Genomic DNA, 17,903 nt, shown 5'->3' with positions numbered 1-17,903 from the left:
TGGCCACCATCTGGTCATATACCAACGGATTCGTGGGTTCTTTTAAGTGCACAGGGTTGTGTACTGTACACTAGGGGTTGTGACAACTCTGAAAGAGTCTGCACACAAAGTTGACTCCAAGGTTTTTTACACCCGGTCACAGGTGGGCTCGATCCCGGCACCTCAAGCTCGCTGGATCACTAGCCTGGCGCTTTAGCCAGTTCGCCCACCGCTGTCCATGAAAAGAACGCATACAATTTATTGCGGGGAAAACATATTTGCCAAGTTGAAAATGTGCATGGGCTATCATTAGCTCGTGAATAATCGAAGCGTCTTTGAGGTGTTTTGGGTTCTTTCATCAACTTACCTCATCCCCCTACGATAATCTTGTTATATAGCAGTTTCCCTTTTAGAAGCGATGCCGTCTATTTGGGCAAATACATGACATTTGGTTCGAAAACGTGATCATGCATCTAATAGAGTGTAATTTTAGTGCACTTAACAAGTTTAAGACACGAGACTAGAAGTAATTAATTAGTTTTTCAGTCGCAAGAAATATTGCTCATGTTTGATCCAGCATAGAACTCGGTGCCAAGCAGTGAATAATGAGTCCTTGATGTTGGTGATATGTAAGGAGTAACGAGACGTGGGCGTGCATTCCGTTGTTCTTTCTCAATCAAAGGTGACAATCAACTGAAGGTTCATTATCAGGGAAAAAGGTTCTCTCGAACAGGAAGCAAGCTGCAAGACTCGGAAAGTAAAAACCTGTTTCTTGTATGGATACGTTAATGGAGTTTGACAGAACATATGAATGTTTCCAAAAGAACCATACACACGTCACTGGGAGTGATGTGGTTTATGTCAAATTAGATGTTCTTCAGGGTTGTGTGTTTTTTGACTGGACCGACCTCAGCTGTCCATGAACATACGAGAGCAAGTTATATTATCTTCTGATATGACAATAATGGCGTGTCCGTTGTTCGAGTCCCACTACATCACGTTGTGTTAGCTACAGATTAAGCGTATTACACCTCATCGGTGGCACACTGTCACAAACACATGTGAAGGCACGTCAATTGAGAAATGAGTAACAACATTGGGCATCATTTTGGTCAAACTGGCCCCAACATGTTCGAGACCAGGGTCCATTTCCAGTTGAGTGCACATAAACTGGTTACGTAAAAGAAAACTATATGCCAATTTTGTTAATCTCTTTAGAATTGCGTCATGGAATCTTATACCAGTGTTCATTTGTAATATCCTCTGTGTATTTAGATCCGATCACCTGTGTATTAGGGCTCACTAGTATTTATCAGCGCTACTAGATTTTTTGAGATGTAAAGAAGAAAAATAAGCAATAGTAATAACAACGATAATAGACAATCATTGCTATTAGGGAGTGTATATTCACCTGTATTTTCGCTGAATGAGTGCAACGTTTACTTTGTGTTTTCTGCTTAGTGTTAATTGTTTAGTTTGATGTTTATTGTCTGATGAGTATTGTTAATTTAATCCTAAACAATCAGTTGGTTTTCTTTGTCAGTGCATCTTAAAGCAATTGGGCTGTGCATTTAGTTATTTTTCAACTCCACGTGTACTTACTTGCACCTGTTTATACTTACAATTACTAAGTGAGTATCGTCCTTTGTGGGTGAGGCTACGCTACCGCGTAGGCGGCGGGGTCTAATATTTATTACAGAAACTTAGTAATGTGTGATCATTATTTGTCAACACCCCCACCCCTGTCCCCCTCTAAAAAAAATATATGAAAAAATACCGAAAGAACCCCCCTAAAAACAATACAAAAAACAACAACAACAAAAAACAAAACACATATGTAACATTCGCAGTAATTTTAAAAGATAAAAAGGAGAAACTCTAAATTCAAGGCTATAGTGGTTCAGTGTAGCGTTTATTGTCAGAAAGAAACAAATTAGGTATATGCCGGAGAGAAGCAATCACTTTGAAGCAACAGCAACGTCTTGTATTACATTTGCAAATATATGTAACGTGTTCTATAATATATAGAACACATTCAGAGCTTCTTTTCAGTATATTGAGTGGGGATGTGGGTAAGTAGTGAAAAGAACCAAGCCCATATATACAGTACCTTCGAACGTGTACACTTTCAGAGCTTCTTTTCAGTATATTGAGTGGGGATGTGGGTAAGTAGTGAAAAGAACCAAGCCCATAGGCGTGACAAGAGAAAGCGTAACCACCAAGCTACCCCACCATAAGTCATTGCAGTGAAACAGTGAACATGTACGAATGATCATGAGTCACAGTTTGTTCTTAATTAGAGCTTCTTATCATTACGTCCGAATGTTATGTGAGTGAGTGAGTATGGTTTTACGCCGCTTTTAGCAATATTCCAGCAAAATCACGGCTGGGGACACCAGAAATGGGCTTCACACATTGTACCCATGTGGGGAATCGAACCCGGGTCTTCGGCATGACGAACTAACGCTTTAACCACTAGGCTACCCCAGCGCCCTTAATCATTATGTCTGCTGTACTATAACGGTATATTACAGCCGTGAAAGTTAAAATATTCACGTGTACAAGGTGGGTCGCTGCATACTTGAAGGATGACAGCAACCATTCATCATCAACCGAAAATGAGATACAATAATTTAATTTTACAATTCTCCTAAGAATTACAACACCTCGTCTACAGCTTTGTCTGGCACGTGTTCCCGGGTCGTACTGTTTCTTTAGCAGAATTAGCAGAATTAGCAGAATTAGCAGAATAGCAGAGTAACGGCGTCAAACGTTTCATGAAAGAGACAACAACTGTCATCTTGTAGTTGGGTCGGTCGACCAGGGACTGGCTGCAACATAATACACGAACACAGCAGAATAGCAAGACGACAGTTTGCATTTCAATCAGTTTGCTAAGTCAGAACACAATTGATAAGGCACATTTACACTACTTCCCACCAACGTTTCAATCCAATGATCCAAAAGAGGACATACTGGCATTGATAAACGTAACAGTGACAGCTAGTATATAAAAGTTCACTTATTGTATAATTACTGTGAGATAGCGTGCACATTTCCTTTGAGGGGATTTCGGATTGGAATAGGCCTTCTGCGACATGCAGAAACAACACGTAATTGTAAATATGCTGTAGTAATGGTGCAGGTATTACCGTCGTGGGGATTCTGGGCTTGACAAGCAGACACGACAAACGAATCAGTGGCCAAACTTTGATGATTGGGTGTCATCGTACCCCAACAGTCACTGGACTGTGTCGTCAAGACTCGCCTAATTACAGGCCACATAGCCAGAAAGATGTACACATAGCATCGTTAAAAAACATTGTTTAGCAATAGAAATTGTAAATTCTTGGCACAAAAAGTAACAAACAACAGAAATTGTATGTTTTTTAGATATTTTGCAATTCACCGTTATCATTTGGAGACTAGCGGAATGTAGACACAAGTTCAAAATACACGTTCACTATTTAACATACACAGTATACAATCATACTGTGAACAATATTCCCTTAACATGTTGTTTATGATTTGGGATAATGCTTGGCTGACTGTTCTTTGATATGTAGGTCCAAGAAAGAGCATTAATTGTTGTCAATATGGAAGTCATATATCAGACCATTGACGGCAAACGGAAGCTTTGCGTGCTTGGAATAACGGCTATAATAGCTTTAGTCATTAGCGTTATTTCGAGTTAAGGACCAATCACTTGTCCTAGCAGCCCAACAAACAGGTGGATAAGTATGTAAGTCTTTTTTGTTGTATTAATGGCATTTTAGATTTTCTTTCATAACCTGGTATAATACATTGCTTCACATATAATTACTTTCATAAATGGAATCATTTCACAAGCACAGGTTTCTTTGTACAAACAGCATCACACCTGTCGTTAGATATATGAGGTATTTATGGTTGCGTCAATGGCAGTTTAGCTTCTCTTTCGTACTCTAATATAATGCATTGATAATCACTTTCATAAAATTAATCACGTCATAAACACGCATACGCTTCGTTTTCCTTTATAGGTTTCGCTGATACATAATGATTCCCGATTTGTAAAGTCGGAATTCCGGTTGCCTGAGGACATTTTTCTAACTACACTTGCAGATGTAGGTGGTCATTTACTGGCAACATTTTATGCGAGATTAAACTATCTCAGCACGTTCATGAATTAGGGGGAAATGTGTTGTATCTATTTCTGATACTACTCATGGTGAAAGCCATTACAACGGATGTATCAGGCCCGGTTCTAAAAGCATCACATTTAATAATCTTGGGTTCTCGGAACCTAACACTGCGGTGATGTTGAGCTGCAATGTCATTGTTCTGAAGTTGTTAAAGGTGAAACTTGTCATTCGAAGAATTCTTGAAGAGATAATGTTATCACAATGAAAGCAAATATTACAATACTATATGAAAATGAATTGTTTGTATCTTTTCAAAAACTTTTCTTTGCCATTGACATGTACCTGGTGACATGATTCTGTCACCGATTGTTTAACCTGAACATGCTGAGAGATAGATGGCCATTCCAGTAATGTTTCGTGACGTTTTAACCTGATTTCATAATTCGAGGCCAACAGGATCTCCAAGATTAGATCTACTTAGGAAAATTAAAAAAACAGACATCAGACTAACGATCATATTTGATCGCAGGCAATTTGTTTCTCCTAACACTTTTCGTCATTTCTGACTTCAATGCTCTCTATTGACCGCATTTACCCCTGATGTATGCTCTGACATAAGAAAGCTATCAAGATCGTGTTTCTGCAATCTGGAACCAAATAGAAGATTCTAGAATACCACTCAAAGCTCTGACTGTAATGACACCATGTTTAGAAGTACAACCTTTCCTAACGACAGTACCCTTCATCTGTGGTGAACGTTACTACCGTTGCTCTGTAGTTCATTGGCCATAAGATACGACTGGCTCTGTTTAAGCATAGAACACATATGGGTACTCTTCATGCCCCAAAATGTAGAAGCACTTTCGCCAGAGTACCTCTTGCAAGTAACAATAAGAATCCGGAAATGAAGGTTTTACCAATGTAATTAACCAGACACAACACAGATGTGTATTCTTCAAACGAGTATCACACACTTGTCGTGCTCTTAACATCAGACAGAAAGTTGCTCAGTGACACTAAAAGGTTAACAGTCAGATGACCATCTTATCCCACAGGGCCCCATTCACACCGTGTCAACAGAGTCAATAATATTTGACAAAATCATTTGCCTAGGGTGAGACGACATGTGTCACATGAGCTTCGTTGTGGTGCATGACTGAACTGCTGGAAACTCTCGGGGTAAAGCGATCACCCATCCAAAGACTCTCCGTGAGCAGCGTTGCTTAACTTTAACTGATTTGTGGCCTGGGGTCTATGCACAAGACCACACATCACCACAAACCACCATAGTTTAACTGGAAAAAATGGTCAAGGTATTATATCTGCACTAAGATGCATTCAGAATCAGATGGGGAGTGTTGTGGATGTCTTCCTCTGTATATTCTTACTTTCTTCGTTACAGAAGTTGACACCCATAAATTCATCCTTTATGTGTATCCCTTTTAACTGCCACTCAAAGATTCCAATGATGCATTACGACAAAACGTTACCATTTTCACCAAAACTAAGCCCAGATGTAAAAGAACAATGCAAAAACAGAACAATGCACACAGGTGCAGTACATGTATTTGCAGCTAATACACTGAAGGCAGACACAAGGTTAATGCACCATTCATCCCTACCTTCACATCCACAGAATTCCAGCCCAAGCAATGATGACACCACAGCGCTAACACTGAGAGACATAATAATACATCAGTCAACAATGTCACCTAAATCGGGGAGGGTGATCCTAAGGAACCAGGAGTTGATAGCACGACCACTGACACCATTTACCCATAAGTAATGTCCATACAGACTTTAGCTTTATTGCAGCAGAAGTTATGTTAGCTACTGAGTTGTAATTATAAAGACGGCGGTAAACATGGAACGGTTAAAGTGTCACCCGGACGTCAGGTAGAGTGTGTTTACTTTTAAAATCAGTTGAAGAAAATATCTCCATCACAACTGACAAACGAATATTATCATTCACGACCATGACAATGGTTCTCTGAATGTTTCAGGAACACGAATGAGTATTCATAAGTTCAGCTCTTTTCTGCCGAAGACCCGGGTTTTATTCCCCACATGGTACAATGTGTGAAGCCCATTTCTGGTGTCCCCCGCCGTGATGTTGCTGGAATATTGCTAAAAGCGGCGTAAAACCATACTCACTCACTCATCTTCATGTGCAACATGGTTTACATGCCAATGCAACACCTCAATGCAACTGTCTAACCGCACATCAAGACACAAGTCAAGATATACCTGAAACGCTCACTAGAAGACGTTCCTTTTCCTGATACAGCCAGTAACAACTAACAGTTTAACTTAATCTGTATATTTGAACCTAAACTCTACAGTAAGATTATTTTAAGACTGCATGTGTAGATGATCTGTTTTAAATTCTGTAACAATATAAACGTTTTCCATACACCAGTATTTGTTCTTGTTTCACGCTGCATTCCGAAATACTCCAAATACAACTCGGCGGCGAGTAAATAATGACGAAGCCAAACAATCCAGAGATTGACATTGTGAACAGCCATCCACACAGACGTCGTCATGACAACCCGATCTTTACGTCATCTTGTGTGACCAGTATGTCAGCTTGCAGTTAAATATATCATCTTGTGTTTCAGTTCTTTAAGGATATATGTAACAAAACAACAGACCAACATTTATACACTTGTTTACATATGCTCAAACCCAGTTTTTGCAACGTTGTGGGAAGGTTGAAGATTAGTAACGTCACGACACAACGTTAATATTACGTCATTTTATAGCGTTATTTCACTATGTTACATAATTATGTACGTTGTCAAAACGATGTGTATCGACTATAACACAATAACTTTGTGTCAGGATAGATTTTTCTGTAAAACTGTTCACTTTGAGATCCTTTCTTCACTATTCAGCTACAGATTCAGAAAACACACCACCAAAACAACATGCAAATTAGCGAATAAATATTAAACTGAATTTCTGCTTTGTTTCTTATGTGTTCACTTCTGGGAAAACTATTCAACTATTAACGTTTACGTTAAGAAAACGTAAAATACGTTAGCATCAAATAACTTTAACATTGTAATGACGTGAAATTGACTTATCATAACGTCACGTCACAGCGTTGTGACAACGCAAATGGGAGTCCACAGAATAAAATTGTAACAACGAAGGCATAACGTTGTGACAACGTTGTGACAACGTTGTGTCAAAGTGAAATTGTTAGCTGGGAAAACACAAATATACAAAGACGTCATGCATCGACCCTGACTACGCACAAACACTATTTATTAAACGACCATCAGAAACAAATAACAATCAAAGCATCACACACGTGTGATGTATGTAAATACAGTTCTTCTAGGTTGACATATGATTTACTCATACTGTGACTTTAACATTGCGCAATACAAAACATTGTCTGACAATCTGGCTTACTGTATCTTGTACACAAAGCAACGTACAATAAATTTGATTCGCAGTCTTATCTTATAACTTGACTGTTTTATGAAAACATCGTCAAATATCCTCATCAGTAACCATAACAACACAAGCTGTTGTCCTTTTTAATTTGTGTTTGCTGCGAACTCTGAAACTGGAAACTGTATTAAGACAAATTGAATGTTAAATATGAGGTTTTGCAAAATGTTAATATTTGATTCACATGACAACTTTCAGCTCATTTAAGTTCCTTGTTTCCACCATGTGACTCTAATCCTGTCCTCGGTAACATTTATATTCCGATTCATGTTTCACAATACCTTTTTAGCACCTTCGAGGTCATGCTAACGTATAGTCAATAAAATTTGGTATTACCGTAACGCTATCAGTTTTCTTTTATGACTGGCTTTCCTTTAGGTAATAGGTGTATGATCCGAGGTCACGGTGCATATCTACCCCTCTGCAAATCTTCTTGAGGATATTAGAATGATATACAAGAGCATGGATAAGGAACGCCTTTACTCATGCATATAGAACGAATCCTCAATAGGAAACTGTGCAACGAAAGTGGCCTGAGTTCACTTCTAGTGCCTGTTCCATTACAGTCAAGAGACGACAGGTCTGGGTTTTTCAGATATTTGTTTACCAAAAGGTCAGTAAGTGGGTGTCTACAAGCTTAATTCCACGTCCGTCGGTGATAACAAGTATGATGGGACGACAGGGCGACAAAGACATGGTCAATGTGTGCAACTGCCTCAAGCAGTTCTATATTTTCAGTTAGTCTGGGATGAGGTTAAAGGTTGCCATAATCTGGAGTTTGCCCTGGGGGAGACATGATTTTCTCCGTTAATTTAATGACGCGATCCACTTCCGTAGCTATATACTTGTAAACTCACACTTGATAAAATCCTTCCAAGACAGGCAAATCATACAAGGTTAGTGACGAACATTCAACGGTAAGTTCACTGACTTCATAATCCAAGCTTTGTGCGCCAGTACTATCTTTAGGTCATCCTCATGAACTGTATCTAAAGTTAAGACATCTACTACGGTCCTGCCATCTTCTGCTTACAAAGGCATACTTTAAGACCTGAGTCTAAGTTCATTGCAGAATTGAGTTACCTATGACTGTAGAAAGTATGTCATTTGATAAAATGATATAAAGGACCTATGTATTAGGCAGGAACCAGCTGCAGTTGAAGCAGGGAAGTAATTTAGCAGCGGAAACGTTGAGCTTTCCTACTACGTATTTTGCTTGAGATGTTCGTGTGGTTAGGTTCGCCTACATACTGAAAATAGCGGGTGACATCTGAACTTGTCCAACAGCATGGTGTGGTAGACGAAAGTGGGGTTTATCGTCGCGTAAAAATATATTTCACTCGACGCATAACATACACTAAACGCCAAAAGAAACGTTACCCTCCTGACTTAGTGACGGAGGTACCAATCTGCAGCTGGCGTTGTGATGCGTGGACGTCCACTTCTTGGTCTGTCTACGGTGACCCCAGTCTGATTGAAACCCTGAATAAGTCCTATAACCGTGATACGGTGGCATCCGAGGGTGATGGCAACAGCATTGTATGTAGACCCCATCTGCACAATTCCAATGGCTCTTTCTCCCTCTTCAGCTGTTAATTGTGGCATATTTCTCGTACTTGTGTATCATATCATGCATTCTAGTCTTTCTTTATAGAATCATTCTACATGTGAAATTTATGCAAAAACTGCTTGAATATTGCTGCGTTTTGGCGATTGATATGTGCAAACAGAAAATGGAAAAAAAGATAATTTTAGATGTTCCTAAACACTTTTTCACAATACCAAAGACACGTTTTACTTGTTTTCACTTGTTCGAATCAGCAGAAAATGTTTCAAAAGACTGAAATCATAGGAATGATTATTTTACAATTTTACACACTCTACAACAGTTGTTTCTTGATTTAACAGTTGAAAAATGGTGCTTTTAAATGATTTATCTTTGTCTCAAAGCAGAATTATATTTCAACATTTCTTTTGGACATCTAAATCGCTGTTGTTGGTTTATTTCGGCATGGACGAAAATAGGACAATTTAACTCTTCTGAAAAGAATGCATTTCACCTAAATATGAATGCATTTGAGAATTTGTTTTCGTGATTTGCATAAAGCTGTGTTGTTAGGCTTTCTTGTAAACTAATACCTTATGTCATGTCTTTGATAGTTTTTCAGTAATTCTTAAAGGTAGGAGGGTAACGTTTCTTTTGGCGTGTAGTGTATATGTGTTTCTGGGGGTTCGCGCTTATGCAAGGGATAATTTTATATGACACATTGATGCATGGATACGCCACCCAGATACATTATATATCCAAACAGAACGGTCGATGTTATTCCCTTAATACCGACAACAGACAACAGCTTACGTTAAAGAATATTCATGCATTTCTTAGGAGTATGTGTCATTAAATGCCTGATTTCCTTGAAACTACTTTGATTTATAAATATGTATTTTCCTGAAATCTTTGTCATGTTTTCTGAACAGAACTCCCAATCTGCTTGCAGCTGCGACCAAAAGCTTTTGAGATATGAAGTGCGATATGAAGTGTGAAGTGCGTACTTTACATGTGGTTTCCAGTGTGTTAGTGTATGATCGCCCGTTTGGAGAATTTAAAAAAAAACTGAAACTGCCTTGGATTTAGGTGATACTTAATTAATGCTCATGTGTATATTTGATCAACTTCAGATACTCGGGCAGCATGTTCAAGTAACTACAAAACATCTCAGTCACCAATGTAGTAATGATATTGTATAACATTCACTGCTAATGTTGTAAAGAAGGATCATTCAGCGAATACTTTCATATATCTTGAAGGACGTTATACTGTGCTGAACATTAATTAAGTATACACTTTTTTGTTTGAAGACAAATCAAACGGAAAACAGTTTGAACAGTTTTTGCAAGCTGTGACGATGTATTTCTATTACCTATGTATGTTAAATGTTAAATTCTCGCGGGTATACATTTAACTTTAAGGTAACTCGCAGCTAATCGTTAGTTTTGCACTACGACATAAGGTTAACAACCGCCGCCGGGTTGTGCTGTGTCTAGTGACACTAAAAAAACATGAATCGTAATTGAATGTGGATTCCTGGGAGTACTGCGAATCCGACACCTATAGGATTAAAAGATGCAGGTCGTGCTGCCAGGCAGAAATTCCGCTTTCATTCAAGGGATTAAAAGTTTAATGTTTGTTGTGATAACGTATTACCGCGTCCTCCCTGGGGACGAGCAAGGCAATGTTCATTACATAATGAAGACAATGTTCTGTTTTCATTTTCATTCATAGTCGGTTAGAAGTCGTATCCAATCAATACATCAATCAATTTATAAGTGAACATGAGTTCACCAAAGGTATGAATATAGAGGCGAAAGTGGCAGTGTGTCACTTGCAACATGGTCAACACACAGGTAATATAATTTTATCTCGGAGATCATTATTAATCTAGCCACCAAGACCATTAACTATACCAGCTATCCACCGCGAAGACGTCAAAGAATTGCAGGACAGCGAATGGACCGAGGACCCACTTGCGTCGAGCCAAGTGTCACATTACAGTAAAACGTTGCCACAAATAATCTCTCTCGATGTTTGCTGACGCCTGTTATTGTAAGCCAATATTGTAAGTTTTCCTTACATGCATTGCTGCCCCTACAACACTTAGTACATAAAAGGGGATATACAGGCTGTGAAAAATTGGCAGGGATTTCAGTCGTTTATAAAATTACAGATAACATAAATCTTTTGTTAATCTACTAGATATTGATAACATGAATTACCAGTTGCAGGGGACAATGTCTGAGGGTTCCACATGACACTCATTACTATTTCTCCAATGAAAGCTTTGCATCATGTTGGGGAGCATTCTTCCCCGTTGAGGACTTTGGAGGCATCAGTATAACGACCTCTGGATGGAATTGCAGGCAATTTATTTCTCATAGTGGTGTTTTTGTCTGTTGTTGCTGTGGTATATAGACATGGTCTCTCTCATTGTGGCGCTTGATGACCACAGGAACCATTAATTTGACTCTCAGCGGCGACGACCCGGGAGCTGTCTTTACAATATGACTATCGTGGGTCATTGTTAAAGTATGGGAGATACGACCATCATAGCACCTTGGTCATTTTGTGGAAGGGGAAGTTCAATTAGTAAAACGATGGTTTCGAAACTTGTGTATGAGTATTTGCATTTTTTACCCTTGTTTGTTGTTTAAAAGGCCCCCTCAACAATATTCAAGCCAGCAGTTTGTAAATAATGGAATCTTGAACAGAACATCCACTGACTGACATCATGAACATCGATCAGTTCAACTTGAATACAATGACAAATATTAGGACATAAAGCCTGATCACCCGACTCCATGAGTCACCTGTTACTACAAACATGACTTGTTATTGACAAATTCTAACCAGGATCTTCACGATTCTAACATACTCAAATTTGTATTGATGAAATCACATATATGTATTAGTAATGTGTTGCTTATATTAGCTGGTTGTATTAGTTCAACTGATGGGCTATAACTAAATTACAAAAATAATATAATTTAGATGTAATTCCAACAATCTGTCCTGTTTCAACTTTCATCTGTTTGACAATCAAGAGAGGCATTAACAAAAAAGAGAGTCAGACGTTCAAAAGACTCACAAATTAGTAGGCATGCAATGTTTTAGTACTGTCAGTGTATTTAAATATCTGGATGTGACGCAAACACTGATCACCATGCTCATTGACTTTGACCTTCCTTTAGCTTGACGACATTATCCACATATCCGCAAATAACTAACAAACAATATTTTTTTGTAGAACAAAACTGAAAGTTGAAAGTTTCTGGAGTAACCATCCATTATTAAGCTGCTGTAGTTCTTAAATCGTCATCAACGCCAGAGCGGAAAGTTTACGAAACGCCTTTTGAATTATGAATAATCCGTGGAGAATATGAAGCATAAATACACTTTGGAAATGGGCGTGAGAAAGAAGTTGTTATTTTTTATTGTCTTTGCATCCATGTGACACAGAGGGGTGAACCCAACCATCATGAACACATTGCACCACACACGAAATCGTCATAAAACTGCCCAAGCATATAATATACGTTGTCTTGGTTACCAATTTCAAATAGTAGGCAGTCCTATCTTTATCACCTTAAAATGCTCAGTGTCTTTTAAGTCACAATTTTCATCTGTTTCATGCGTGTCATATGATTCAATGATACAGGTGGTCCAGATCTGGAAGAAACCAGCTGCATTTGAGGTTGGGAAATAACTATTTAGCGGAAAGACTACCTTCAGTGAAGCTTTCCTTGAGTGTATTTCGCTTGAGATATTCGTGTAGTTAGTCTCACCTACCGTCTTAGCGACCCAAAGTTGCATTGAAGATAACACAATCATTAAAGGTCTTCCGAAAGGAAGATTACTTTTGTTTTCCAAGCGAATTCATTTCAGACTTTCTGGAAGCCGATCGCGAATGCGATGAAGTATTCATCAACGTGTTGACTATTTTTTTCAGAACGTTGCACATTTTTATTGATCCTTCTGTACCTTATTGAACTGGTTTAAAAGAATGTTCCCCTCTGAGGTTAGTAAGTCTGTTTAATTATCAAAACTCCCCACATATAACTGATAAGCTACAGTTCGATCATATCGATTTAACATTCTGCTTACATTGTAACGAAACGAAAATCGATTGGATTGGGATGGACTTGTGAAGGGCTCCTTGATATGTGTGAGAGTCACGATATACTTAAGTCTCAAGGCCAAGGCACGTTGGGTCCATGTCGAGTTCTTTCCGGTTGTTTTCTGTGACGTATGCTAAGGACCATATTAGAATAAAGAATGTAATCATTGATTTACGACAGTTGTAGCACTAAATTGTTTTGTAGAACGTCACCTAAACCTACTAACGCACGACACAACACAGATATTGGGAGAATTCCAGCATGCGTCATGCGAATGCATATAACATAAATCCTGAAGTGGAAACTGTTCATGGACCAGCTATATCAGTATTGCTGAGGATGTATTGTCTCATGGCGATATTTGCCTTAGAAAGATGAATTCAGCTGCAGTGTGACTTGGCAGTAAAACTGCGCTGACTTAAAGAATAGGGGGGACGCATGATAAATTAACTTATTCAAAACTTTATTTGACAAATCGTTCACAACCGATATTCAGAATATTCACTTCCTATGCCAGTTTCACTACAACCAGATATCCTATTTTTGAATTGTCCTCAAAATGAGTTTGTTCATGTAGTCACTGTTAAGCAATGATTACTCTCTCAAACAAATGATGGACACTTTTCTGCCAAGAGAGACAAATGCCGGATAATGGAATATGCCATAAGGGCCACATGTGAACATTTCTTAGTTTGAACGCTACGTCCTTAGGCCTTAAAATGGGTAAGTGAGTGAGTTTAGTTTTGCGCCGCTTTTAGGAATTTTTCAGCAAGATCACGGTGGGGTGCACCGGCAATGGTCTTCACTCATTGTTCCTATAAGAAGAACTTACTTTTGAATTGTGTAGATCTTATTTTGAATAGCCTTTGTAAGTGGCATTAAGAAGCTGGTATGATGAAGAGGAACACTTTTTATGGGTAGATAATGTCTATTTGTAATAGATGCAACGTTTCGGTATAAATCTGAAAACTGTTATCAAGCAATGATACACAACATTATGGACAAGGAGAATATATACCTGAAAGGTATTTGAATTTATACAATTGAAGAGGTTGATGTACAGTATGTTGTCATTACGGATGCTTTTTGTGATTACACATGATAATTAAAGCCAGAATGACAAAGGGTAGGGTAATTGAATAGATCATCACTGAAATTCAAAGGTAAATGAATCTCTGACGACTAGTAAAGCTTAAGCACGTCTAGCTCCCGGAGCGCCTGCCACTTGAACAATTTGCTTTTAATGCATAAGTACCAGTGAGCTGGGTGTTGTGACACTGTGTGTAAAGGTAATAGCATCACGCTACACTCTGATAAGCGAGGTGTCATGTTCCTCTGAATGTATACCATGACGTTTCTGAAACGACTTGACGACGCCTTTGATACTGAACCAGTGATTGAATGGCTTATGCCGTGAATGAAATGCGTTTATATTGTACATCTTTACATAGAAGCAACTGTAAGATGTAGACGAGGCAGCGAAACTGATTGCACATGGCTCAAAGTGAAAGAAAAATTCCGATTAGAAATCGACAACCTGCTACAGAGAAGGCACATGTCTGTGTATGTCATTTAAACGTAACTTAAAATGTCCTTAATATGGCTTAACGAGCATTACAGGAACGTTGGTTTATTTGAATGGATTTGGTGATTTGTTGACCAAACCTATGGGCATAATGAATGATAGAAAGCGGATGCCCCTTGCACTTGGATACAAGGGAAATCACGACATGTGTACCTGTATTTATTTCCTGTTCGCTTCTCCTGGACACATCAACATGATTTGCCTTCCTGTCCATGCTGGCAAACCCTTTTTCAATCAGCTCGGCTAACGTTTGAACCTGGTACTGACAGAAACAAGTATTCCCTACCAGTTACAAACATCACCGTCTATGTTCCTATTGAGTCTATCATAACGCAACTTTTGTGTTGAAGCCGTTCCATTATGGTTCTGTAGACTGTTGTTCCTACAGGGCTGTCTGGGACACAACCAAAGGTTGTCTAGCTTTAAGGATTACCACAGTCGCTTCTGAGGGTATTTGGGATTCATTTTCAAGAATGGTACTGGGAGAAAATGCGAAATATTCAGACTGATAAGACATTTATCCAGGAGACGTTTTGACAAGAGATATGCACTCAGCCTCAGCTTTCTGATAGTCAACTTTTCCTAGATGTCGATTCGAGCAGGTTGAGGATTTCCAACTCTTGCCTATAATGTTTGATCAGGGTTACAACAGTGAACTCTTCAGTAATGCTTTAAACCCGCATTTTGCAAGATTCCAGCTATATGTCGGCAGTCTGTAAATAATCGAATCTGGAACAGACAAACCAGTGACAAAAAGCATGACCATCGATCTACACAATTGGGATACGATGACATGTGCCAACCAAGTCAGCGAGCCTACGTACACGATCCATTTAGTTGCCTCTGAAGACAAGCCCAATAAAGACCAAATCTAACCGGGATCTTTACGGGTATCTATATTGTTAACCATAATATCAACAGCGATGGAATCCGCAAAATGATATAGACGATCACACAGTTTTTAAAGCAATAATACTCATCGATCACAAAGTTTTCTTGAATTTGCTTGTGATGCCAACGTATAGCTGAGCTTCTCGTTATGATATTTTGAAACTAGCACACGCTATCAACATGCAATTTGACCTGAATAATATCAGTATGAGCAGCAGCAACAACAACAACAGTAAAAGCAACGGCAGCAGCAGTGGCACTTTTTTTACAGTTATCTGACAGTAACTCAGTGATTCCTGAGTTTCACTTCAATTTTATTTATGCAGACCATTTCTCTAATGTATTGGGATTGAATTATTTCGTACTCTGATATAATGCATTGATAATCACTTTCATGAAATTAATCACTTCATAAACACGCATACGCTTCATTTTCCTTTATAGGTTTCGCTGATACATAATGATTCCCGATTTGTAAAGTCGGAATTCCGGTTGCCTGAGGACATTTTTCTAACTACACTTGCAGATGTAGGTGGTCATTTACTGGCAACATTTTATGCGAGATTAAAATATCTCAGCACGTTCATGAATTAGGGGGGAAATGTGTTGTATCTATTTCTGATACTACTCATGGTGATAGCCATTACAACGGATGTATCAGGCCCGGTTCTAAAAGCATCACATTTAATAATCTTGGGTTCTCGGAACCTAACACTGCAGTGATGTTGAGCTGCAATGTCATTGTTCTGAAGTTGTTAAAGGTGCTGAAATTTGTCATTCGAAGAATTCTTGAAGAGATAATGTTATCACAATGAAAGCAATTATTACAATACTATATGAAAATGAATAGTTTGTATCTTTTCAAAAACTTTTCTTTGCCATTGACATGTACCTGGTGACATGATTCTGTCACCGATTGTTTAACCTGAACATGCTGAGAGATAGATGGCCATTCCAGTAATGTTTCGTGACGTTTTAACCTGATTTCATAATTCGAGGCCAACAGGATCTCCAAGATTAGATCTACTTAGGAAAATTAAAAAAACAGACATCAGACTAACGATCATATTTGATCGCAGGCAATTTGTTTCTCCTAACACTTACGTCATTTCTGACTTCCATGCTCTCTATTGACCGCATTTACCCCTGATGTATGCTCTGACATAAGAAAGCTATCAAGATCGTGTTTCTGCAATCTGGAACCAAATAGAAGATTCTAGAATACCACACAAAGCTCTGACTGTAATGACACCATGTTTAGAAGTACAACCTTTCCTAACGACAGTGCCCTTCATCTGTGGTGAACGTTACTACCGTTGCTCTGTAGTTCACTGGCCATAAGATACGACTGGCTCTGTTTAAGCATAGAACACATATGGGTACTCTTCATGCCCCAAAATGTAGAAGCACTTTCGCCAGAGTACCTCTTGCAAGTAACAATAAGAATCCGGAAATGAAGGTTTACCAATGTAATTAACCAGACACAACACAGATGTGTATTCTTCAAACGAGTATCACACACTTGTAGTGCTCTTAACATCAGACAGAAAGTTGCTCAGTGACACTAAAAGGTTAACAGTCAGATGACCATCTTATCCCACAGGGCCCCATCCACACCGTGTCAACAGAGTCAATTTTTGAAAAAATCATTTGCTTAAGGTGAGACGACATGTGTCACATGAGCTTCGTTGATGGTCTGGGATGGTCTGGGAAGTGCGTCACCCATCCGGGCTTTCTCCATTGGCTGCCCGTTGTGGTTGTGGCCTGGGGTCCCTGTCCTGGCCACCATGGTTCGGGTCAGATGATATGTCGGGTCGATTCAAGTCCGGGTCGGGGTCATGTTCTTCGTTCGGTCATCCTCCGTTCCATGTGTGGTCGTTCGGTCCTGGTCCTGGCCACATGTCTACCTTCTGCACTGTGGGGATTCATTCATCCTGGTCCATCAGTCCATCGGGATCCTAGGGATTCAATGCATTTTTCTTCATTTCGTATGTCCACGAACTTTTGCTTTTCATGCAGCAAGTTATGTCTTCCTTTGGGGATTGCCATGTGTGGGGCTGGGGTGGGTGTCTGGACGTCAAGGTAAGTGTGTTCAGTTGGCTCTCCATCTGTGTGTCATTCCGGCTTCCTGGTTCTCCAGCTTTCTTTCTGTGGGTTCCTGTGTGTCCGTGTGGGCTGTGTGTGGG

The sequence above is a fragment of the Haliotis rubra genome, unplaced genomic scaffold (genome assembly GCF_003918875.1).
Source record: "Haliotis rubra isolate DU_JTF1 unplaced genomic scaffold, ASM391887v1 Scf44, whole genome shotgun sequence".
NCBI lineage: Eukaryota > Metazoa > Mollusca > Gastropoda > Lepetellida > Haliotidae > Haliotis > Haliotis rubra.
Note: the sequence above shows the minus strand (reverse complement) of the source record.